The sequence below is a fragment of the Lissotriton vulgaris genome, chromosome 1_1 (assembly GCF_964263255.1).
Source record: "Lissotriton vulgaris chromosome 1_1, aLisVul1.2, whole genome shotgun sequence".
In the NCBI taxonomy this organism is placed as follows: domain Eukaryota; kingdom Metazoa; phylum Chordata; class Amphibia; order Caudata; family Salamandridae; genus Lissotriton; species Lissotriton vulgaris.
In genome coordinates, this window is record NC_141685.1 from 1,773,320,560 (window position 1) to 1,773,346,430 (window position 25,871).

At 41.3% G+C, this 25,871-nt stretch overlaps 1 protein-coding gene across 1 annotated transcript in view; it reads left to right on the plus strand.

Annotated features, from left to right (window-relative positions):
- The first annotated feature begins 541 nt into the window (after positions 1 to 541).
- Positions 542 to 25,871, plus strand: part of SLC38A1 (solute carrier family 38 member 1) — a 421,899-nt gene continuing 396,569 nt past the window's right edge. Inside the window, exon 1 of the mRNA XM_086919085.1 lies at positions 542 to 841. The gene's annotated coding sequence lies outside the window, so the exon portion shown is untranslated. The remainder of the gene's footprint in view (positions 842 to 25,871) is intronic.

Sequence of the window (25,871 nt, forward strand, 5' to 3'; positions counted from 1 at the left end):
AGTCTCATACATAAGGCCCTGGAGGAGACTCCGATGCTGCTATAAACCCCAGGCATAAGGCCCTGAGAGGAGTCTCCTCTGCTGCTAGAAGTCTCAGGCAGACATAAGGCGCTGCAAGGAGTCACCCCTCAGCTAGAAGCCCCAGGTATAAGGCCCTGCGGGGGTCGATCCTGCTGCTAGAAGCCCCAGGTATAAGGCCCTGCGGGGGGTCGATCCTGCTGCTAGAAGCCCCAAGTATAAGGCCCTGCGGGGGTCGATCCTGCTGCTAGAAGCCCCAAGTATAAGGCCCTGCGGGGGGTCGATCCTGCTGCTAGAAGTCTCAGACAGACATAAAGGCGCTACAAAGAGTCGTCCTTTGCAGCTAGAAGTCTCAGACGTATGGCGGGAGGAGTCTCCGACGCTGCTAGAAGCCCCAGGTACAAGGCCCGGCGGGGGTCGGCCTTGCAGCCGGGACCAGGTGCCGTGCATTCTCCGCTCGGCATGCACCAGCTTCACTCTGACTCTTCGCGACGACTTTCTGATGCAATAGCCGGAGCCCCTCCCCCTGTCTCCCGGGACGCAGGCAGCAGCAGCAGCAGAAGGCTGGTGAAGGTCGCAGCCGCATCTCCATCCCCTGTCCTTCCCACACACCCTCCACAGAGCACAAGGTGGCATCCGCGTGCATGACACAGGGGGCGCGGGTCCTGGACCCTGTGCGGGGTCTCGTTGTCTTCTTCTGCGGGGTCCTCATTTTGGAACCAGCTCACAGAAGAGGCTCTTGTGGCTGTGGCTGCGCGGCAGGTCACCCAGACGTCTCATCCTTCCCTCCCCGCCGCGGAGGCGGCTCGGCGCCCTCTCCAAGGTAAGAACCCGTCCTCTCACCTTCATTGGGTCTGCGTACCCGGGAAGCGCCTCGTCGTACACACTGGGCTGCTACTGAGGGCAGGGTGTGCAGAGAAGGACTCACAGGGACAGTGTGTGCAGACAAGAGCTGGATGTCTGGGTGGCTGGGTGCACACACACTGAATACACATGCGTGTGTGTAAGAGCAAGGGCACACGCCACGGATGTGTGCAGTGGTATAGAACGTTTCCGTGTCTGTCTGCACTCACGGACAGACTGACGGTATGAGCATCCGTCTGCATCTGCTCACAAAGAAATAACTCATTATTTGTAAGAACCGAAATATCATGTGTCTGAATTACATATCAACGCATGCAAATGTGGCACTGGTCTGCCGAAGGGCATTGTGGTGCACAAGCAGGCACGCACACGCCTAAACATGCCCTCACACACATAAACAGACACGGAAAAGAGTACCATGCTGCTGGCCCTGGAGTTGCATCGTTATCCCTCACTCCCAGGCTTACAAACACAGCAGGCTGTCATTCTGCAATGGGCGCTGCCGAAAAAGCTTCTATTTTTATTAATATTTTATGGTGGGTTGCTTATCATGCAAGCGGAGTTTCTTGCATATTCCTAATGTAGAGTATGCCCGTTTATGTATGTTAAGTTCTCCGTATATAATGGGCGGTTAATATACGAAGGGTGTGTTCTTTATATGAATTTTGCGTTATGCAAAAGTATTGTGTCATGTACGCACATAGTGTTTTGCTGATACATTGTGTGTGTGTTCCGCGTGTGCATGTTTCTTGTGTGTGCACTCAGCGTTCTGTAGGTGTATTGTGTCTTTTTATGTGTGATGTATTTTGTGGTGCATTGTGTGCTCAGTAGGTAAGCTGTGTATTGTGTGTCTCATGTGCACTTTTTATGTTCATTTTGTGTTGTCTATGGGTATCGTGTATCCTATATCTGTAGTATATGTTCTGTATGCGGAGTGTTTTACGCATGTGTATGTATGAAATGCATGTACTTGTGTGCTCTGTATGTGTATTGTGCACTCTTTGTTTGAATGTTCTGCGTGTACAGTGTGTGATCAGCGAGTTTAAACTGCGCTCTGCATGTAGACTACATGTTCAGTGTGCGGATTGTGTGCTCTCCCTGCATGCGTGTAATGTGTTCTGCTAGTACTGTGTGTTCTTAATGTGCATTGTGTGTGTTTTCAGTGGTGTTTGCTGTGTCCCTTGAATGTGTATTTTATGTATTTCTTAGTGTGCTCTGAATTTGTTCTTGCACTTGAGTGCCAGGTGTGAGTGGGAGTTGTGCTGTGTTACTAATATTGTGCTTTGTCGTCGGTTGAGTGCTGTGTGCTGCCGGTGCATGTGTTTCGCCGGTACGTAGGTGTTGTGTATATTCGTACCGGGAGGTACCGGAGGCAGGGTAAACAGGAGCACGTTGTATCGTCCATTATTTACGCGAAAGGCCTTTCTTTCTTTCATTCATTCAATGACGAGAGAACAAGGAACTGGAAAATTACCGCTCGGTGACTGGCTTCCTCTCTCTCCCCGCGCGTCACGTTTCACTGATGCGTGGTGAGCAGCGAAATGAATACATTGTCCAACGTCACCTCCTTCGTGGGTGAAAGGAGGGGTGCGGCGAGGCAGCGCCTCGTGATTGTTGTCATTCACTTTACATTTGAAACATTGACTTCAGGGTGAACATTGTACAGGGGTTTATCACCTGATTTACATAATTTATTCATCCCACTTAGCGTTTCCCATTCCCCGTATGTTGCCACTTCAGATAGTGGGGCCAAGTGTGTTCTTGTGGTGTCAGTATCCATTTCAGGTCTATTGTATGTCGAGATCACGAGGCATTGTGCGTCAAAACCAACATGATTCAACATCATCTCCCACTACAATGGAATGGTTCATTTGGGGGATGATGTGTCTCTGTGGATCCACACAGATGACGCACAGGTGTTGAAAGAGAGCAAAGCACAGAACGGACGTAAGGGCCATGGGTGGCTCCAGTAACTCATCGACGTCATTCCACCATGAAGTGTAAAAGGCCATTTCTTAGGGCAGGATTGCAAAAACTGCTTCTTAACCTCAGTACAACATTTATTTATTTATTTCGAAGTTTTATATAGCCCTTAAAGACCCGCGGGTATCAGAGTGCTTTACAGCATAACATGACAAGGAAATATAGGAAATATAGTACAGTGGGCATCATCAAGGATATTGGGGACCAAGAAGAGCGAGGTCATTGGCCAGATGTCTAGAGATGGCGGTTGACAAGTTCTTTGAGTTGTCTCTTGAAGATCGTGAAGGGGGGATTAGTCCTGATGTGGATAGGGAGAGAGTTCCAGATTTTTGGGGCATTCCCAGAGAAAGAGCAGGAGAGACATTTTGATACATCACCTCCTTCGTCTCCCAACAATCTCACCTCGCACCAAGCTTTAACCCCAACACCCAATACCTTGGCCTCTTTCTTACCCTTTCACTCACTGACCTTCCGTTCAGTCTCTCTCTCTCACTTACTCTACCAAACATCCTCCAATGAAGCTACTTCGTCCTGTTCCAACAACCACCCTCCCCTCCTTCCTTCACCTGTGCTCTTCTCATCCCCCGAGGGGTGGATATGCAGCATTTGATTCCCCAACTCCCGCCAACATATCCTACAACCTGTCCTATCATGGAATTTGCTAGACTAAAAACCCCCACCGCTCAGCAGGATTTTTGCAAGGTGGATGGGTGGTTACTTCAAAACTGACCTTCTGACCTGGTAGTGCAAGGAGTCAGGAAGAGGTTGTCTTTGCCCTTTCTGACCCCTATATACCGTTCTCTAACTCCTACCCCTTCCTCTGTCCCAAACCAATACCTTGTGTTGGGCAGCTCCATTCACAAATTCCCCTGGCTGCCTCTTTCCCAGGGATGGCACAAACAACAGGCAGTGCCCATGCTGTTTCACTGAACTCGGTGCCACTCAGCATTTGTTTCATAGGCACCTGAGAGGTGAAAGCTTTGCACATACCTTTTATTGAAAAGATGCTTCTCTCAAGGTTAAGTAGGATAAGGTTTATTTGACAGTTTACAATGCCCTCCTGCAAGGTTCCTTCCCAGACTTCTGTTCTCACCGCCCAAGGTTCAAACTGTCTTTGTCGTTGGAATGTACCGCTGGAGAATGACAAGGGACAGGGGTTGAGGGTTACAGATGGAAGCGTTAATGGATGGAAGCATTAACTGAGGTGGTAAGAAGAACATATTATTTATTTATTTATTTATTTTATTTACGCAACTTTTATAGCGCGACAAATACCCGAATGTATTACATTAATAAAGAATAACAATTCAACACTATTACAATAACTTGAAGTGTGATTCGCCTCATGTCGACTAATTATAACACATCTCCTTCCCATCCCTATTAGAGATTTACACTTCACAAATTCCCTGTACACATTCTATACAGGAGCGTAACAGAACACCCTGCAGCCCCCGCAGTGCGGGGGTGGCTGGGACCCAGAGTTTCTTGTTTTGGAGGGGGTCCCACACCCTCTAAGCCATGCATTTGCTTTCCTTGCAGAAATGTGTGCAATGGCATGGAATAAGAACTAGACAAAAGCTCAGGAAAGCCACTCTGCTTTCCCAAGCAGGTCCCAGCAGTGTAGCTGGGGCCCAACCATTCATGGCCCCCATAGGGTCCAAAACCAAGAATACCTGAACCAACTAGGAGACACCACAGTCCCTCATCACATTCTGCAGAGGGGCCTCATCATTTTGCGTTACACCACTGATTCTATACAGTAAATAGGTTACAGTAGTGTAATTTATCAACATAAAAAGTGGATTTTAGGAAATTACATAATCCTTGTGCCATTGAGGTACACACCTGGTCCTACAAGAGAGCATCTTTTTATCTTTCTGCTCTGATCTGCACGAAGTGAATAAGTGGCTGTCCTCTGTCCTTGATCGCATTGCTCCTTTAAAAACAGTATCTCAATGGACATCAAAACCCTCGTCTGCCGGGTTCTCGGCTACCTTAAAAGAAAAAAGGTCACACTGTAAGCACCTCAAGCAGAGGGGAAAAAACATAAGACCCGGAAGCGAAATCTATATACAAGAAAGCACTGAATAACTTCCGTAGATCTGTGTGCAAGGCACATAAAGAGATTATTTCGTCTTCTATTGCCTGAACCGCTAATAAACCCCATGAACTCTGTAGGGTTGTGAACTCCTTTTTGTCTCCGATGGCTTTACAAAATAACTCAACTCCATCGGTCAATATGTGTGAGGAAGCTTTCTGACTTATTTTTTAAATAAAATCCAAGTGATCTATGATAAGTTCCCCCACAGGCGCCCTCCAACCCTAACTTGGATATGAGCCCTTCCTTGGCACATTGTTGACAAATTTGAGCCTATTTCTCTGGAGGATTCGTCTATTTTACTGGCCAACTACAAGTCTGTATCACCAGTTGGCCCATGTTCCCAGGATATACTTAAACTTACTGCTCTGTTGGTCAATCCTATCCTCGATAAATTGATGAATGCCTCTTTCTTTGGAGCCTGCCATAGTGCTGCAGAGCTGGAAACATGCCCTACTATTACCATTACAAACGAAAGCTAATGCGGACCCCAAGGTGCATAGCAACTTAGACCAATTTCTCTTTTGGCTGCTGTAGCCAAAATGTTGGTGAAGTTGGTCAACCAACAACTCTACCATTTCTTGGAGAAGAACCACCTGCTACATGAAATGCAGTCCGGCTTTCGTGCAGGCTATAGCACTGAGTCTGCCCTCCTGGAGGTCACTAAATTCATTAAGGACAATCTTTTTTTTTAGAAGTTTTATTTATAATTTTCACAACGAAAATACATTATAAGACTGTAATGCTCAAGACGAATAATACCGTTGTGGTCCATGTGCATACATAGGAACTAACGCATAATACAACATTGTCTGTCCTGATCAAATTAGTAGGTCATTAGAGATTCAAAGGGCTCATTAACCCAGAAAATTCCAGTAAAGAATGGCCTGAGACAAGGGTGCGTTTTGTCACCCTTGCTTTTTTCAATTTTCTTAGCAGATCTTCCCGCAGTTTTGGAAGTTGAAAAGAGTGCTAGCCCGCGCATGAACAGTAATAAAGTGACATGCCTTTTATATGCTCATGATCTCGTGATCTTAGACAAACAGAAATGGGCCTCCAAAGGAAATTAAATGCTTTTAAAAAGTACTGTGACAAAAAGTTTTTAACTGTGAATATGGAGAAAACAAAGATCCTATGTTTTGGAAAAGAGGGTAAAAAAAATGTAATTGGTTTTTAGGTTCGGACAAATGAGATGTAGTAAGCGAATATAAATATCTAGGCCTTTGGTTTGACAGTGCATTAAAGTGGAATACCCACGTGGTGGCACAAATTTCAAAGGCGTTTTCATCAGTCTGTGGATTGAAAAAATGTAATAAATATTATGGCGACATGTCACACAGACCGATACTAAAGGTATTTGAAGCTATGATCCCCCCACAAGTTCTTTATGGTGCAGAAGTGCTCTATCTGAGTGGTAAAAGGGGGTGGGGACCAGGAAGAAGGAAAGATACTTAAAATGCTGTTGTCTTTGCCTAACGGTTCCATGTTGCAAGCAATCAGATTGGAGGTAGGACTGACGGCATGGGATGTAAAGTCACAAATGTCATTGTTAAGATTCTGGAACCGTCAGGCACCAGGTGGGGAACAGAAGGTCTCAATTTGGTGCAGAGAGGAAATACAAGCAAGTCGCTTACATTGGGCAGGGGAAGTGAGGAAAACCCTCCAGCTAGTAGCTGCGCACTTAAAATTGAACCTCGAACAACCTTCATTGGATTTAGTCTTTACCAAGAAAATGCTTAGAGACCTAGGGCTCAAATATTCTAGATCACAAGATTTGGAGTACCTGAAGATAAAATAATCAGTTAATTGGGTAAGGAATGAATGGGAAAAGGAGGTCCGGTTCCCATATTTGGATATGTTACCCAATAAATGGTTAAGATACGAAATCATGAAGGCTCGGGTGGGCTTAAATCCATTGAAGACTGTTAGTAAAATTAAAGCAGCCCTGATCCAACCAGATGGTATTTGTAAATGTGGCGTGGGAGTAAAAAATGATATTTTACATATATTGCTTGACTGTACATTGATTTTAGCTGTTCGAAAAATGTTTTTACGCCCAATATTTTTAAAGTACAAGGCGAATATACGTGCGGATGCTGTTGTTCTCCTTACAGAAATGTCCTTCCTGGATATTACAATTGCGTTGGGGAAATTTTTGAAAGCAACAAGAGAATCTGCAATGGAGGCAACCAAGGAGGAAGGGAAAGTTTAAAAGTTTAAGATTTAAAAAATATGGAGTATCCCAATATAGTGTTTTAATGGTTTTAAACGTGTACAGAGTGTTTAAAATGAATTATGGTTTAATATTCTTATTGCTATGTGGATCCCTTGTTCTATGTATGGTTTATAGACTATTGTCTAAATAAACTTTGTTTATCATCATCATCATAGTAGACCACTTGCCATCTTATCATATTATCATAAACGATAATTGTGTTTTATGGTAGGAGTGTCTATACACTTCATCCTGCTATATTCCTAGCTGGGGAGTCTTGTTCAGTCTGAGCTCACTAATGTTTGTGCTAGCAGGTAGGATCGGAAGGGCTGCCGCATATCAAGTGGTCTGGAAACTGGGGGTTGCAGCTGGGCACATACATCGCTATTAGTGTTGCAGTATGACATGCTGAACATTCAGCCTTTTAACGTCAGTGATTGTTTAGTCCCCCAGTGTAATGCGACTTCTCTCTTGGCCAACAATAATGCTAGTGCACAAAAGCGCAGAGAAGACTTGGGGAGGTCGCGTACATGTCCCAGCAATGTCTGCAGGGGTGTGGGAGAAATGTTCAGGTCAGCCTTGCGGGATAATTCGGAAAAAAACACAGTTCAAAATTGGACCACCCTATCACAAGTCAATGCCATATGTGCATAGTCTGCCATCGGTGAGCCGCATCGAGGGCATGTGTGTGGGCCTGCAGGGTCCATTTGGTGTACCCTGGCGAGGTAATGTATGCCCTCCATAAGAACTTAAAATGTAATGTTTTGTGCTTATGGTTAAAGGAGACTTTGAGTCTTTGTTCACAACAAAACCGCCACTGAATATCCGTGAGAGGTTGACCCAGACGCTGTTACCATGCCAATCGCATCCCAGCGTCCCTATATGGAAGCATTGCAATGGCGGCACTGTACATCCTTGTCATGAGATGTTTCCCGAATGATGGCGCTTCTGGATTCCTGAGCGACCCGCGTTACACGCTTGGCGAGATTGACTGAAGCCCGCGGTGAATGCTGCCGCCCTCGCCCCCCTCTCTAATCGAATCTTGCCTCTGAATGACGTCGCTCCTGGACTTCTGAGCGGCCCGCGTCAAAAACCGGGCGATACTTATGGAAGCCCGCGGTGAACGCTCCCTGCACCTGATCCCTCCCTTAATTGAACCCGGGCCGCACACAACTTTTGCTTGGTGACAGGAACCACAACCCCTTTGTACCATACCAGCTCCCTGAGCTTGGACGCGCCACACAAACCTTTTTGGATCTACGCTTGTGCACACAGCGCACGCAGATTCTCCACTCTGTCTGCATTGTAACTGTCTTCACACTCAGATTTGACGGTCTGGTCCTGATGAGAATCGGACAAAGGGTCCGATTCGAAACGCGTCGACCTTATTAACGCTTTTCATCTTTTGTTTGCTCTTGGGTCTAAATAACTGTTTTTCTGTACTTTGACATAACTGTTTGATATTCAGTATTCGAAGTAATAATTATTTCCTCATTAATGTGATTTGTTCTGCACTTCATCACTGACCCATTTTCTATTCCTTTGTTGTTGTCTTGTGCCACATGTTTTTTATGTCTTATGGAGTTGAAGGAGTGTGAGTATGAATGAAGAACGGTTGTGTTTTGACTGAAACGTGTCTATTTATTGTTTAACGTCCAAAAAGTGTGTTCGGTTCCTTCTAAATGTTGTTCTGGTTCCCCCTTTTTGTCACACATATATATATAATATAAGTTTTGTAATTGTCTGGTTGCGTTGTCCAAAAGTATTTTTATACCAAATTTAAATAAATAATGATGGATTGATTCAATTTTTCGGCTGATAATTGAATACTTGTCGGCTTTGGATACAATGGTGATTCTTTAATAAGACTCAGTACTAGCATTCTTTTTGTTTATTCTACTTTCAGACTCTGCTTTACTGCAGGTGAGTCTAAGCCCTTCTTTGTTGTACTTATGAGATGTTTCCCGCCACTGTCCTTGATAAGTAGCGTCAATGGGGTAAAAACAGGTGGTTCTAATGGGTAGCTATGAATGCGGGATCTTAGTGCCCCCTGCAGCCTGCATAGTATAAACTGATCCATAGACGTGGCCTCCAGAAAACGGACATCCTCAACACGAGAAAATACATGTCCACTGGGAAATACTACCCCAAATGTAGTCAGATTGAATTTAGACAAGCTATGCTGCACCGTTGCCTCCTGGGTGATGGTCCCCTAGAGGTTCCCTGCTAAGGAAAGTGCAGGAGAATAGAGTTGTTGTTCCCCGGTTGCCCAGATAAGTTGTTTCCAGGCCTAGCTGGTCCTGGACAATGTCTGAAGGTCCTGTGGATCACGGGCCAGGCCAATCGCTAGTAGTGCCAACAGGGGGGTGGGATGAGAGAGATCGCCCTCTGGTCGCAAATAAGGGACCCGAGAGTCAAAATGGAACCAGTGCCTCGAAAAACTGCACTGTGAGACCAAATAAAAAATACTAAAATTTGTGATTCCAAACCCGCCCAGCTCGTATGGCAATGTCAGGGTATCCCAGCTAACCCTGGGTTGTCTGCCACCCCACACCAGTCATATTAAATGGGAACAGAGTGTGGTAAAAAGGCCCTTATGCAAAGGAATTGGTATGTTCTGAAAGAGATATAAGAACTGTGGTAAAACCACCATTTTAATCAGGGCCATTCTTCCCGCCATAGCTAGGGGTAATTTCAACCAGCGTTCGATTTTGTCGCTCAGTTTCTCTATTGCTGGGCCGTAATTGAGTTGGAGAATTTGCGCTGGTCTTTGTGAATATGAATGCCTAAATATTTAACAAGAGGCGGCAGCTATGATTGTCCATCTGGATCTGTCAGCAGCCTTCGACGTGGTTATGGGGCATTGGTGTCCATGGCCTGGTTTGGCTCGAATCCTATCTGGAAGAAAGTTCTCAAAGGGTTTTTCTCCCCCATCATGCCTTCCACCAAACTACTTGACTGTGGGGTGCTTCAGAGCTCTGCTCTGAGCCCGACTCTTTTTAATGTCTACGCGGTCTACCTGGGTAATCTTTTTGAAGCTTGGGGTGTGAGAGTGATCTCGTATGCTGACAACAACACTATGGTTACAATTCAGTGGGAGTGGTAATCTACTAATACCAGCATGAATTTGTCCAGCCATCTGATTGCCTAAAAGTTTGAATAATATCTAAGTCTAGCTTGTCCCAGGGCTTGCTAGGAACATTCACAGGTGACAACAGAGCTTTTCTAATGGTCTTAGTTTTTTCACTTAAGGCACAACTCAAACAGTCCCTCACCTTACCTTCTAATAAGGAGTCCATTCTGGGGAACCAGTAATTAACCCTTGCTTTATTTTTAGTTATATTTCTACCTGGATGTCCCTCCTCAGAAAGATTGGCTACTCTATCGCCAAAAATCTTTAGGGAGAACTAGCTTGTCACTTCTCCTTACCAGTTTGCCAAAAAATATTCAATTTTTGTTTTATTCCCCAGTACATTTAGAAGTCATTTGGTAAATTGCTTTGTTTAGCTGGCCAACCATTAACTATTTTCTCTTTCACAAGGGTTAAAGTGTCATCCCTACTCATGCTTTCTTCCTATTCCTTTTTTGTTAAGCACTGTTTAACAACATCTGGCTTCACTTAAGGGCATCATAGAAAGGCAATCTGCTGCTAAGTTCTTGTTACCCAGAGAAAATTTCATTTCACAATTGTGTCCCTCAAGACCAAGTACCCATCTGGCAATGCATGGGGTGGTGCTTTCTATTGCTTTGTATGATAAGATGAATGTAAGTGGTTTATCATCTATGCTTAATGTGAATGGTAAACCTCAAAATAAGAATTTAAAATGGCACAATAGCTAGCTAGGGCCTCCCTCTCAACAGTAGAGTAGTTGTGTTCTGAATCCTTCAGGGCACAGGATGCAAAAGCAACTAATATTTCCTTGTTATCCATGATCTGCATGATAGTGGCTTCTGTCCCTCTAGTACTAGAGTCTGTGGTCAACGTTGTCTCAAGTTTGAAGTTCCCTAATGTAGGTGCTACAGCAATAGTGTGATTTCCCTACAGCTACAAATTAAAATTATGTCCTTTTTTAGGAAATCCCTCATGGGAGGCATCTGGTTTGCAAAACTTTTTATGAATTTGAACATATATTTGACTAGTTCAAGGAATGATTTAAGTTCTTTGTTGGACGTTAGTGTGGGGGCCTCTCTAACTGCTTCCGCCAGGACGAATTTGGGGTTTTCACCATCTTTGGATATTGTGTGGCCCAGGTAATCAACAGACCCCAGACCAGTTTGGCAGTTGTCCAATGTGATGGTCATATAACAATCAACGTAAGAGTGTCAGCAAATATAGGGAACGAAAGCGAAAGCCAAAGGTTCAGGCGATCATAGGATAGCTGGCACCAAAAATAGAAAACCAATTAGTAAGGAGATAGAGTGCACGTGCTCAGTGTGAACTAAAAGGACCCTCAGGCCCCAACTAAAAGTTAGTAGCCAGTTGTCTTCATTGGGTCCCAGATAGTTGAAAGGAAAATCAGAAATAGTGATTGAGGGTGACTTAAAAAGAGTGTGGGCTACTCATCAAACAATTCATTTTAATGAGAGGGTAGCTCTAACTCTATTAAAACCAATGAAAAAATGTGGACTAATGATTGGTTGTGTTAATTTGAACCAATAAGTCCTAATGGTAGTGACAAACAAAGAAAAATGGTCAACATGTTTCTGCTAAAGAGCTCAAGGTCAGCTCAGCATTCATCAGGACCAGAACAGTCATTCTCACTTCCCGGTGGACACACATTAGAGTATCCAGACCTATGGTGTGGAGAGAGAAACTAATACAACCTGATCTTGTAAAAGTTCATATGGAGAAATTAATCCGAAAGCCTCGCCTCATTAAGGGAGACCAACAGTGGATATTGAATGTAAATCCATGGGTATTGAGACAGCCTTCATTTATTTCTGTCATTGCACATTTGCTGTAACCATACAAGAGGAATTTATGGAGTTATATAAATTGAATACACGTGCATATATGTCTTTATAAATTAGCTGATGTTTGGACACTCATAATGAGGGCATACAAGTTATATATGTTTGTTTTTATCTTCTATATTTCAGATTTTTTTGGTCTCCCTTAATGAGGCGAGGCTTTTGGATTAATTTCTCCATATGAACTTTTACAAGATCAGGTTGTATTAGTTTCTCTCTCCACACCATAGGTCTGGATACTCTAATGTGTGTCCACCGGGAAGTGAGAATGACTGTTCTGGTCCTGATGATGGCTGAGCTGACCTTGAGCACTTTAGCAGAAACATGTTGACCATTTTTCTTTGTTTGTCACTACCATTAGGACTTATTGGTTCAAATTAACACAACCAATCATTAGTCCACATTTTTCTCACTGGTTTTAATAGAGTTAGAGCTACCCTCAATGAATTGTTTGATGAGTAGCCCACACTCTTTTTAAGTCACCCTCAATCACTATTTCTGATTTTCCTTTCAACTATCTGGGACCCAATGAAGACAACTGGCTACCAACTTTTAGTTGGGGCCTGAGGGTCCTTTTAGTTCACACTGAGCACGTGCACTCTATCTCCTTACTAATTGGTTTTCTATTTTGGTGCCAGCTATCCTATGATCGCCTGAACCTTTGGCTTTCGCTTTCGTTCCCTATATTTGCTGACACTCTTACGTTGATTGTTATATATCTATCTGGAAGGGGTATAAGAGTGGTTCTTCAAACCCTTTCTCTCTTGTTGTTTGAATTCAATGTGATGGTCAACCCAGATTTTTTTAAGGCTGAGAATACCTTCCTGAGAGTTTCATTGTGTTCCTTTTCTGAATCCCCCATATGGTAGAATATAACGCTGGAAGCATAGAACTTTACTTAAGCTATTCAAGACCTGCTACATGATTCTTTTGAATTCTGCAGCAGCAGACGTTAACCTAAAAGGCATCCTACAATACCTGAACTCACCAGATTGGGTGATAAAGATGTATATGACCTAGAATCAGGATGAAGCTCCACTTAGTGGTACACTGGTTTCACACCAAAATAATTAGCATCTCCAATTAGGCCTGGCATTTCCTTAATCCCAGGAAGGGGAAACCAGTCAACCCAAATATTATCTTTCAGATCCCTCAAGTCCACACAGAGATGGATCTCATTACCCGCAGCTTTATTGACCACTACTATTACGCCGAGCCATTCAGAACTTTCAGTGGGCTCAATGACCCCTTGTGCCTACAATTTCTAGATTTCTACCCTTAGAGGCTCTTTCATGAGATGTGAGATTTGTCTGATTTTGTGTACTATAGGTACCGCTTTATCTTTTAATTTAATTGTGTGCTGTAATTCCTGTGAGAGACCCAATGTGTTTGCAAAAGGGTTTGGGAATTCTTTATATGCTTCTTGACCTGTGATCGGCTCTCACAAAGAAGAAGTTGCTCAAAATTGTTTGGCTATAACATCATCACCAATTCTTTTTGGTGTCTCCACCCTAACAAGTTAGATCCCTGTTCTGCAATGTATACTTTTCCAATAGTGGAGCATTTTTTTAAAGAAATACACATGGTCCCCATATCTGCTAGTGGTATAGGGTCCTTGTTATAACCCCCCATCGGTTTAACATCAGCTTCCTGCAGACCATACCCTTTACTTGCAAAATTTTCAAAAACACACTGTTATCTATAAGGGTATAGGGAGAGCAACAATCTGCATATACCTTAACTTTCACAACATTCAGAGTTATATCAGATGTAAGGTATATAGCAAACAAACCATTTTGAGGTGAATCAATTTGTAAGATGTATTACTCCTTGTTTTCCTCAAAAATTACTATGGTACGTACTTTTTTAGTGTCTGACTGTTTACGTACTCTTGCATAAAGCCCTCTCTTATTGCAACTTCTGCATACACTCATACGGGCAGAACATAAAGGGATTATTTGCCAAATGGTTACTATTACCACAGCAAAAGCCTTTAGGCTTAGAGCTTTCAGGGTTAGTTAAGGATTTACTTCTAGACCATGTCTCTAGTGCTCTTTTATGTACTTCCATGACCTTCACTGTTTCTTCTTTTTCTTGAAGTTCTTGAACTTCTTCTCCTGATATGGGATGTTTGAATACCTTGATTCATTCAGCTGTATGTTCCATACTTTTGGGCAATTTCTATGGCTTCCCTGAGATCAAGATTGTGAGTGAGCAACAACTTTTGTATTCTTAAATTGTTAGTGCATCTGTCAAGTTGATCTCTGATTAGAGAGTCAGATAATGTCCCAAGATTCACAGGTGTTAGAAAGACCTCTAAACGCTGCAATAGGTTACTTTTTCATTCACCTCTTGAGCTCTGCTAAAGAATGTGTGTTGCACTAAGACTACATTCATCTTTTGCCCAAAGGGTTCTTCTAGTTTTTGAAAAGTCAAGCGGTATACATTGGCTTGTGTCTCCCTTTCTTCATGATCTATTATAGCCTTATAGCCCGCCGAAGCGGGCTATACCGGCCAATAAAGGCCCACTCCAATGTTAACAAGGGAGTGAGACTTTAATGCCTGTGAAGCCCAGCTACGGAGGGCTATAAGGCTATTAGAACATTCCGCCATTAGAGTGCAGAATGTTCTAGCAAATAAAACAAAGGCCTCACAGAGCCTGAAGGGAGTGAAATTCCCTTTGGCTCCGTGAGGCCTTTGTTCACAGCAATAGCTGTGAACAACAATATAGGAATGTTGGAGCTCTGGGCTTCTCCCGGCCATTAGAAGCTAGGAGGACTCCATTGTTTTCAATGGAACTCCCAACATTACAATGTTCAGTTCGGCTTCATCCAAAACTGCAGCACTGAAACAGCCCTGCTGCAAGTGATTGATGACGTGCTGCGGATACTCGATTCGGGGGGGGTCTTGTCTTCTAATTCTCCTTGACCTTTCTGCAGCCTTTGACACTGTCAATCACAACACCCTCCTCAACACTCTTCAACAGAGAATGGTTATGTGCTTAAACGGTTTGCTTCCTTCCTCTCTGTTAAATCCCAAATGATCAAAATAGCGGACAGTCTTTCATCTCCTTTGGCGGTGGGTCAAGGTGTTCCTCAAGGCTCTATACTTGCACTCACATTGTTCAATCTCTATTTGGAACCACTGGGAAATCTCCTAAGTAAATCAGGGGTTCACTATCATCTCTACGCAGACGACACTCAAATCTACCTCAAGGTTGCCTCCACTCACGATCTTTCCGTCCTAAGCTCTACTCTGGACTCCATTCAAAACTGGATGTCAACACATCAACTGATTCTGAATCCCTCCAAAACTGAATTCCTCCTCCTCTCCTCCTCACTTTCTCCTCCCCCGGTTCAATCATGGATAGACCAGATGAATCTAGTGAACAATAAACCCATCATTGTTGACAGCGCAAAAATCCCTTGGTGTCATACTCAACACTAAACTCAATCTACTCTCCCACATTAATTCAATTGCAAAGTCTGCTCGATACCAACTGTGCCTTCTTTGGGGGATTCGTCGCTTCTTCCCGGAGCATGAAATTAAAACCCTGGTCCAATCGCTGGTCCTCTCCAGACTGGACTACTACAATTCTCTTCTTACTGGCCTCCCCAAATCCCACCTGTCCCCCCTTAAGTCTGTTCTCCATTCAGCAGCTCGTTTCATTTATGGGGCCAAAAGAAGCGACCACATCACACCCATGTTATCCACCCTCCGGTGGCTTCCCATTGAGGCAAGATCTATCTACAAGACTGCCTGCATCACCCACAAAGCCTTGCACTCCTCCTCTCCTCGCTACCTGGCGAATAAACTGAAACTCTCTAGAGGCTCTAGACCATCACGAAATGTGGAAAATCTACTGCTTGAACCTCCCACTTTCAAGAAAGAAAGATCGATGGCCCAATCCTTTTCAGGCAACGCAGTGAGAATCTGGAACTCCCTTCCTCCTCAGCTCCGGACCACCACCTCCTCCCAGGCCTTCGAAACTGACCTCAAAGTTCGCCTCCTTCAAAGACACTTTCAAAGTTATATCATGCCCTCTCTATTATCTGAAGAAAGACCTTTTAGTAGAGAAAATGTCTATTCTCCATGAATATGGAAGTGCCTTCCCAGTGTGTTCTTGTGGTTTGAGAGACTGCCATTTATTGCAGTATTATCCTTGTACCTGTGTCTGGTACCCTTTCGTAACATGCACAAGTCTCTTTTGTCTTGTAACACACTGTTTGCTACCTCTCACTTTTTGTTTGCTTTCGATACTTGCACAAGTGCCACCATTGCCTACGTAACGTTTGCTCTTGTGTTTGAGTGTCTGCCATGTATTGCAGTGTTTTACCTCTACTTGTACTTTGTACACTTTTGTAACCTGCACACACGTCACTATTTCCTCCTGTAGTGCACCGTTTGCTACCTCTTGTATTTAATTGCTCACGTTTGTCACTTTTGCCTCATGTAATGTAACGTTTGCTTTTGTAATTTGTCTACTTGTAATGTTCTCTTGTATCAGTTCTGTTCCTATTGCGAAGAGCTCTAACACCTTCGGGTAAAGTCTGCGCTATATAAAAATGCATAAATAAATAATACTGGATCAATTACATTTTCAAAAAGTTTCTGTCTTGAATCCCAAATGTTATAAAATATGATTCGAAAAGTTTCACCCACTACTTCCATGGTAAACTGCAATCCCTATATCATTTAAAAATGGTGGCTGGGTCCTGCTTGCGGTTACTGTTTTTCATGTACTAAATTACTTTCTTTTTAACTTTTATATAGGTACGAAACAGTTCTCTTCAGTGCCTGCTGCTATGTTTTACAAGTATACTGTGTTGAATTGTATAATGATCCAATCATGCTGGTCTGGACTATTATAGGGTTGGGGATCGTGTAACAGACACATTTTCATGTGCCTTTGTTTATAATATTGTTGAACAGTCCTCTTTCAATGTTCAATAATATTCAGCTGTGGTAGAGCAGAACGAAAGGGTGGGGCCTTCTCAGTACTTCCCCAAGAGGAAATGACACATTTTGGGCTGGGTGGTCCCTAGAGTCGAGGCTAGATGTGTCAGTATTTCTTCCATCCAGCTTTTCCAGTACTTTGATGGGGAATGAGAGCCACTCTTACAATTAACAAGGTACGTCAGAGGGGAGGGATAGATGTGTCTGCCCTGTCGAGGCAGCAAGTAAGGGTGGGGTTGCGGGCCCTTGGAATCCACAAGCAGATGCTTTTCCACTATGTATAGTATTAGAAATTAGGTTTCTTGTTGAGTGGGGCGTGAGCCCTGTTCAAGCAGCAACCCCAATTCTAGTCAAAGTAAAGCACAAGTAAACCAAAAATTAACCTGTGCTTACCCTCTGATAGCATGGCACTGATCAGTCAGGCTTATCTTGAAGGCAATGTGAGTTCCTGACCCTTTGTAATGTTCCAGATGTTAAAGGTCTGTGCATTAGAGCTCGTGTCTCTTAGTGGTGTTGGAGCAGCAGTTCGGCTGGACAGGCAGGGCTTGCGCCACTTCCCTGGCAGCTTGTTGTTGGAGAACTGCACAAACCTCCTGCATAGGGTAATTGTTTCTGCTCGAAGGATTAAGCATATGATGTGACCATGCATCTTTAAACCTGACTTGGATGGGAGGACGGAGGCAGACTAGAGCTCCCGAATCATGGCACAGGAGTTCTGAAGCAGGGTGGCAGCACTGGCAGGAGAGTCGAGCCAAGGCGGCTGGAGCAGACGCACACCGTCAGTAGCGATCAGCACAGCCTGAGCGCTGAAGCGCCACAGAAGCCTTGAAGGCTGTTGCAGGGGACAAATGTTTGGCTGTCATGTCTGTGTAGCAGGAGGGCACACTGCCACACAGCACTGATTTCAGATTGGACCAGCATGGCCTAAGGCAACAGGCAGGACCGGATCCAAACATTTCATCAACAGTCCTGACTTTTCACTGCAGCCACCTGACTTTGAAAATGACTGGGGGGCGGTCAGCCTAAGACACACTTCTGATGCAGCGCTGCTTTCAAACAACCCTCATAAACCATCTCACTTAACCCAGGAGCAAACTTGTTTTACTCGATGGTGGGGCACATAGCACTGCGAGTCACACACTCACACACAAACCCACTCTGCTCCTGAATCAGTGAAAATTAGACGAGCTGCTGGATAAGCGGTGGTACTTATGAACCTATACATTACCTTTATACATTATATACATTCTCAATTTTCTCTTTTATTCATTAGTCATAAGGAAATAAAACATCAAGATACTCCGCTTATTTGGTCGATGAATAAAACTAGTAGGGATTAGTTGATGGAGATTAAGTCCCGCTTAATCACAATATTTCCCATAACGTTTAACATTCAATCGTCATGACTTTAGTTTAAAATAAAACAGACTTGAGTTCATATTTAATTTACAGAATTTGATCTATTTCATTAGGAAGAGCTTTTAGATTGCAAAAATCTTATTAGACAAGCACAGTTAAACATTATAGAATACATTTAAGGAAATGAAAATTTAGAAAAACGCATTACCAATCTGCCATAGGAAGATGACAGAACGATACAGAACAGGTTCCCAAGCTGACTCTCTTTCTAACATCCTCAATGACTCCCTCCCATCATAAAATCTCCACAACAGACCTTGTTTCTTTTCCCCATCAAAAGTTTAAAGTAAAAAGAATGTCAAAGTCTCTAGCACCATACAATTGTTCAATCCAACAGCATGTCGTGGTGCAAAAATCATTGGAACCAAAATCTCTAACACCTCGTTTGCACAAGCTCTTTTATATCCTTTTCACTAACTATCTAGACTAAAATTTAAACTTTTAGGGTCCACACTCATTTCCCATTGGTCCATTAGAAGGGTGGTGATGATCACCGCATGTCCTCCTTGTCCAAACCAGTTCATGATTTAGCATTTTTACTCTCAAGGTTTCCTCATGACTTAATGTTCACATTTGTACTTGTCGTTCCTTTCTTGTATCCATTCAAACATTTTAAGTTTCTACTTCTTCCTTTCCCAGGCTTTTAAAATGCAGTCAACCTTTTGGCACAACTGCCATTCATAGGCCAGGCTGACCTTGACATCTTTTACTCCGGGAATAGGCCATGTATTCACAACTTGTTATTCTCCTCGCACATGCGTGGGGCCATCTTTGATTTTATTCCACCATTATGCTCAATCTGCAACTTTCAGACTAGGCTGTGCAGGCCGCAATGTGAACTAATATGAAAACAAACACATCAGAAATTAGATATAGAAATTTAACCCTTCTGTTTACCTCCTACCAATCTAATTTTCCTGTCTTAATTGTTACCTAGCAAAAGCAAACACATAAGCGCTATTTACTCACGAACTGCATTCTTTTGCCACAAAACTTCTAACATAAGCACAAAAATACATACGTTTATTCAATTACATTTACAAGATCACAGCTTTATATTAGTATGACTCATTGTTTTTATTAGTATATTTATATTCTGCAGAACATCAATTAGTTTCCAGCATGTTGTGTAGAATTCAGGTGCACTCGGTTAGTTAATTTACATGCTTACACTATTAATATTATTATAGTTATGAGAGAATGACTTTACAAGGGGTATACAAAAAAAATGTCTCTTCCCTGCTCCATCACCTCTGTGTCGATACACCCCTGTAAAGTGACTCTCCCCACCACTAAGAGTGAGGGGCTAATCCAGAATGCTGTCAACTGTTTTATCCTTCAACCACCTGTTCCATAGTGGATTCTCTCAAGACCTGCCTAACATTTGAGTTTTCCAGCGTCTCAGGAATTTTTCACACAAATCTAGTGTTCTAGGTGGTAAACAGTCAAAATATTGAGTAAAAAATATCGAATGGACATAATATTGAGTTTAAAATATAGAATGGACAAAATATCGAATGGACAGAATATAGACATCAAAAATATTGTTTTTGAGGTAAGTAATGTAATATCGAATGTTAAAAAATATAGATAGTTAAAATATCGAAGTATATAATATAGGTTATTAAAATTATCGAATTTTTAATAATATCGAATTTTTTATAGTGTTTTTTATGTTATTATATGTGTAAAAAGTGTGTTTTTATGTTATAATTTATTTTAATTAATGAATTTTGTTTTCTTAATTTTTGCGTAATTTAATTCTGTAGCGGGTTGTGGGTTTATAGGGGAATAGGGTGGGAAGTAATTTAATTATAATTAATTAAATATGTAAATGTATTTATTGGTATTCATTTTTAATTAATTGTTAATTAATTTATATTTGGTAATTAATTAAATTTTAATTGGCAATTAATTTTAAGTAATTGACTAATTGCTAAATATGTTAATTTTACTAATTTATTTTCTGTAGCGGGTTGTGGGTTTATAGGGGAATTGGGTGGGAAGTAATTTATTTATAATTAATTAAATATGTAAAAATATTTATTGGTATTCATTTTTAGTTAATTGTTAATTAATTTATATTTGGTAATTAATTAAATTTTAATTGGCAATTAATTTTAATTAATTGATTAATTGCTAATTATGTTAATTTTACTAATTTATTTTCTGTAGCGGGTTGTGGGTTTATAGGGGAATTGGGTGGGAAGTAATTTCTTTATAATTAATTAAATATGTAAAATTATTTATTGGTATTTTTTAGAATTAATTGTTAATTATTTTTTATGCGTAATTAATTACATTTTAATTGCCAAATAATGTTATTTAATTGATTAATTGCTAATTATGTTAATTTTACTAATTTATTTTCTGTAGTGGGTTGTGGGTTTATAGTGGAATAGGGTGGGAAGTAATTTATTTATAGTTAATTAAATAATTCAATTTATTTAATTGTATTTAATTTGAAGTAATTGTTAATTGATTTTTAATTGTTAATTAAGTAATTGTTAATTTGTAATTAATTTGTATTAATAGGTAACTAATTGTAATCATTAATTTTAATTTGTACTTTTAATTGATTAATTATTATATTATATTAAATTGGTAATTACTTTTAATTAATTTTTTATAGATATATATTTTTTTAAAATAATATATGAAGTATTTACTTTCCCTACTGTTGCACTCTCTGGAGCGGGAATAGTAATTTTTACCCCTACGCTATCCAACGCTTTCCCTACTGATGCACTCACTGGAGTGGAAATAGTAATGTTGACCCTCCCGCTAACCAACGCTTTCCCTACTGATGCACCCACTGGAGTGGGAATAGTAATTTTTACCCCTACGCTATCCAACGCGTTCCCTACTGTTGCACTCTTTGGAGTGGGAATAGTAATGTTTACCCCTACTCTATCCAATGCTTTCCCTAATGTTGCACTCACTGGAGTGGGAATAGTAATTTTTACCCCTATGCTATCCAACGCTTTCCCTACTGTTGCACTCTTTGGAGTGGGAATAGTAATTTTTACCCCTACGCTATCCAACGCTTTCCCTCCTGTTGCACTCTTTGGAGTGTGAATAGTAATTTTTACTGCTACGCTATCCAACGCTTTACCTACTGTTGCACTCATTGGAGTGGGAATAGTAATTTTAACACTCTTGCTACGCTACGGTATTAATATTGTATATTTTTTAATAATAATATGTTAATATATATATATATATATATGTTTTAACAAATCAAATTGTATTATTTTTTTTATAACTTAAATTAATTATTTAATAATTTTAAGGTTATTTAAGTATTTTTAAGTATATTTTAGTTATTTATTTTGAATATTTATGTAATTTTACATTAATTTTAATAAATTCGATATTTTTATAAAGTACATATTTTTAAACAATATTTTTGATTCGATATTTTTGTACTTACCTGTTTGTAGATAGGACTTCGATATTTTTGAGGTCGATATTTTGTAGTCGATATTTTAAATGCCTATATTTTTGTAGTCGATATTATGTCAGTGATCCGTTCTAGGTGTGTGCATGTGTATTGTATTGTGAACTATATTTTTATTGTGACGTCTTCATTCTGGGTGTTACGTTTCATTATTGGCAGCTGTAATTTGTTCAGTATGTGTACTCTCTGGGTACTGTTTGTAGAACGAAAAGAATAAGTACAGTGAGTTTGAGAACATAAACAATATTGGATTTTTTCAAACTAAAAGGCCTTGCAAATCCTACCCAAAAAGCCATAAAATCCCACTGGGAACCGTGTTTACTTTAAATATAAACCAATTTACTTTGGGGGAAAATATTTGGATTGTCTTGATTGTTCTCACATACTTATACAAATCTTCATTTACAAATGTATCAAGATATACTGTATCAAAGCATACTTTATGCAATTTACTAAATGACATACCAAAGAAAACACAGTCCTTTAAATAGCTGTTTCTAGGTTTGAAGCTCCAAATATAATCCACTCTCCTAGTTTTTTGCATGTGTGATTTACAATAATCAAATACATATGAGTATAAACAATCCATAATATAAAAAATATTATTGGTCTAGTATTAATACACTGGGCCTTGAAGTCACCTGTGTAGCGTTAATAACAGCAGCCAAAGTGTTTTGTGAGAATATCCCACTTCTTCAGGGCTGAAACGAAAATACTGATAGATTTTCACAGATGACGTTCTTCATTAAAATGGAAGGTCCGCTCATTAAATCATGTGAGACTAACAAATCTTCAAAATATGAAGCCTGATATATAATCAAGGAGTATATGTGCCTTTGAACAAAAAGTGGAAGTTGCTTGCTCTGTTTTTTTGTGCATGTTCAAACTTTGGTGTTTATATTGGGAGCACATGGTGTGTGTCTGATTGGTATTTTTTAGTCCCTGCATTTGGTGTTTGTAATATGTTTCATATTTTAATTAATTTTCATATTTGTATTAAGTTTGTCAGTTGCCCTGTGCTCGTGTGTCTGTGTATACTTTTTTGATACAAAGTTTAAGCAGTATTTGAAAAATATTAGTATAACCCACCTGACAAAACAGATGCCATCAATTGCCCTTGAGTTATCATCACATGTCTAATGAAATGTAGTTTTTCCTGATTGACTAAGTTGTCAGGTACCCCCCACATACAGTCGCTGGCCTCCATCCAGCAGCGGCATAGCCGGTGAAGTAATGAATACTGACAGACTGCTGCTCATGACAAGCGTATCATTTTAATTTCTTTTTAGATATGCACTGCGCTTGACACCAGTTCAGTCTCTTGCAGTCCTATTTGTCTTTGATCTGACCCTCCCCACATCACTGTCCTTCAGTTGCTAGAAAAACATGAGTCCAAATAGGTTCAGTGATTTGGGTGCAAGCCCTGCATAGAGTTATTGCTTGATCTTGAGAGGTAACAAGTTCAACAACAGATCTTTCTCCTTCCCAGTCCCTGCAACCATGTTAGCTTAGGACCACAACTATGCACTAAATCTCAGATTGGACATCCCAGTGCAGTAACCAGCAAAGCAGACTATATCATATGAAATGCCGTAAAGGGACCTGCAGAGATTTTCAAAACTACAAGCAAACTGCGAGCCTATCTCTCATACGTCATCATTATTCAACACACTGTTGCACGCTGTGTCCTACAACACAATAACTGCACCTTGGTGGTCATCATACATGACATGGAAACACTTTCCAGATAGGTTCAAAACAAAGAAAACTGTCTTCTAAGCACTTACATCATACGATTTAGCATGCTACTCATGTTGGCAAACACGTCAGCGCCCCATATAGGGGTAGTAAGCACTATACAAATATAATATTATAGAGAACCTCATATACTCTTAGATCAATAACAGGAGTTTAATACCCTTGATGGACAAAATTCACTGTGGTTAGAAAGTGTGCAATCCTCTTTCTTAGTATATGTTCTAAAGTACAAGGTGTACATAAAAGCAAGCCCCTTGTACTGTACGCTGAAGGGGAATTGATGTAGAGTAAAGATGAAATGACAGGTCAGTAGAGAAAAAGAATGTGGCCATAGAAATCTACACCTGTTGTACATATTACCATAATAAAAAGCATTGGCAATGCCAATAGGTCTCGCCGTATAGTGGAGTTTAGTGTGTAGATAGTAAAGAGCAGTGTTAGGATAGCTTGCTGTTGTATAGAGTGTAGTGGTGTGCAGTAAAGATTTGTAATCATAGACAATATTGTATTTTTGTTTTGTTTTTATTTGTTTTCGCATTTGTTAAACCTTTCCATGCGTCATACGGTCACGGTGGGCGTGTGCTTCGGACGGCCAGGGGCCGTCGGAATCGTGCACACGTGTAATTTGCCCACACTGCGGGGGAATTCTATGCGCGTCCAAGTGGTTAAACGTTTAACTGTTGGCATTGTAAATTATATTATTGTTTACTAGGGGAGTCTAGAGGACTAAGAATAAGGGATTAACAATGAGACCATAAAAGCAGCTAGCAGCATTGCCTAGAGTACTAACAATGAGGAATAACCAATGGGAACAGAAACACAGCTGCAGCACTGCCTAGAGTACTAACAATGAGGAATTACCATTTGGAAATGAGACAGAGCCGCAACACTACCTAGAGTACTAACAATGAGAAATTACCATTGGCAACAAAGACACAGCTGCAGAACTACCAAGAAGACTAAGTATGAGGAATTATCACTGGGAGCAGAGAAACAGCTGCAGCACTGCTTAGAGGACTAAGACTGAGGAATTACCACTGGGAACAGAGACACAGCTGCAGCACTGCTTAGAGGACTAAGACTGAGGAATTATCACTGGGAGCAGAGAAACAGCTGCAGTACTGCCTAGAGGACTAAGAATGAGGAATTACCACTGGGACCAGAGAAACACCATGCCTTGCAGAGCAATGTGTGTGCACTGTTAGGCTCGACCTAAAAAGAACCCACAGGAGTGAAATAAACGGGCAGAGAGTGTCTGGTGCTGGAAGAATAAAGCATGACGTAGAATCCAGACAACATATTCTTGGTATCTGGCAAACCTGACATTCGTGGGTGCCATCTGCTGGCTTTGAGAAAAACTTTGGGCACCAGCACGTATTATGTTATAAACTGACGTCAGTGCCCAGATAGGCAAACACATTCACACACAAAACAGAAAAGCACAAACATGCTGCAAAGTTAGGATAAAACTACTCAAATGTGGTACATTGAAAGCAAAGCTTGCGTTTTAATTCACAAGTTAAGCAATATGATTCCGCAAAACCAAGACCATTGTTAATCAGATGCACCCTAATAAAAATAAAAGCCTTTCCCCTATCTCAGGCATGATGCTGTATGATAACTTAAACTGTGCCAGATTTTTTGAGAAGATCCTGTGCTGGTGGGTATCTTTAGCATGGGAATATTTAAAAATGCACTAGATTACCGCATCGTATTGCAAAGTTACTGCGGAACTGATGCACATAATGTACTGAACTAAATCCCTTGTTCCAAAATGGCCACAACTCTAGTCTGTTATTGTCATGCAGGCTCATATCCCCTTATCATCACATTGAAGAGCTCTGAAAATACATCAGTTCGGGATGTGCACTGTACAAAATCCTCCCTTGGCAATGATTTGACTCCATCTATAATATAACACAAACATAGGCCACATCTAGGGTGCGCATGACAGCTGATTTGTCTCTTGCTGGGTGGGCGCTGGGTGGGCGCTGGGTTGGGCGCTGGGTGGGTGCTGGGTGGGCGAAGTGAGCACTGAGACTTCCATCTGACACTGGACCGGGAAGCAAGGGATAAAAGGGATGTGCCAAGAACAACCTGCACGTCTCTATATTGTCTCTTCTTGA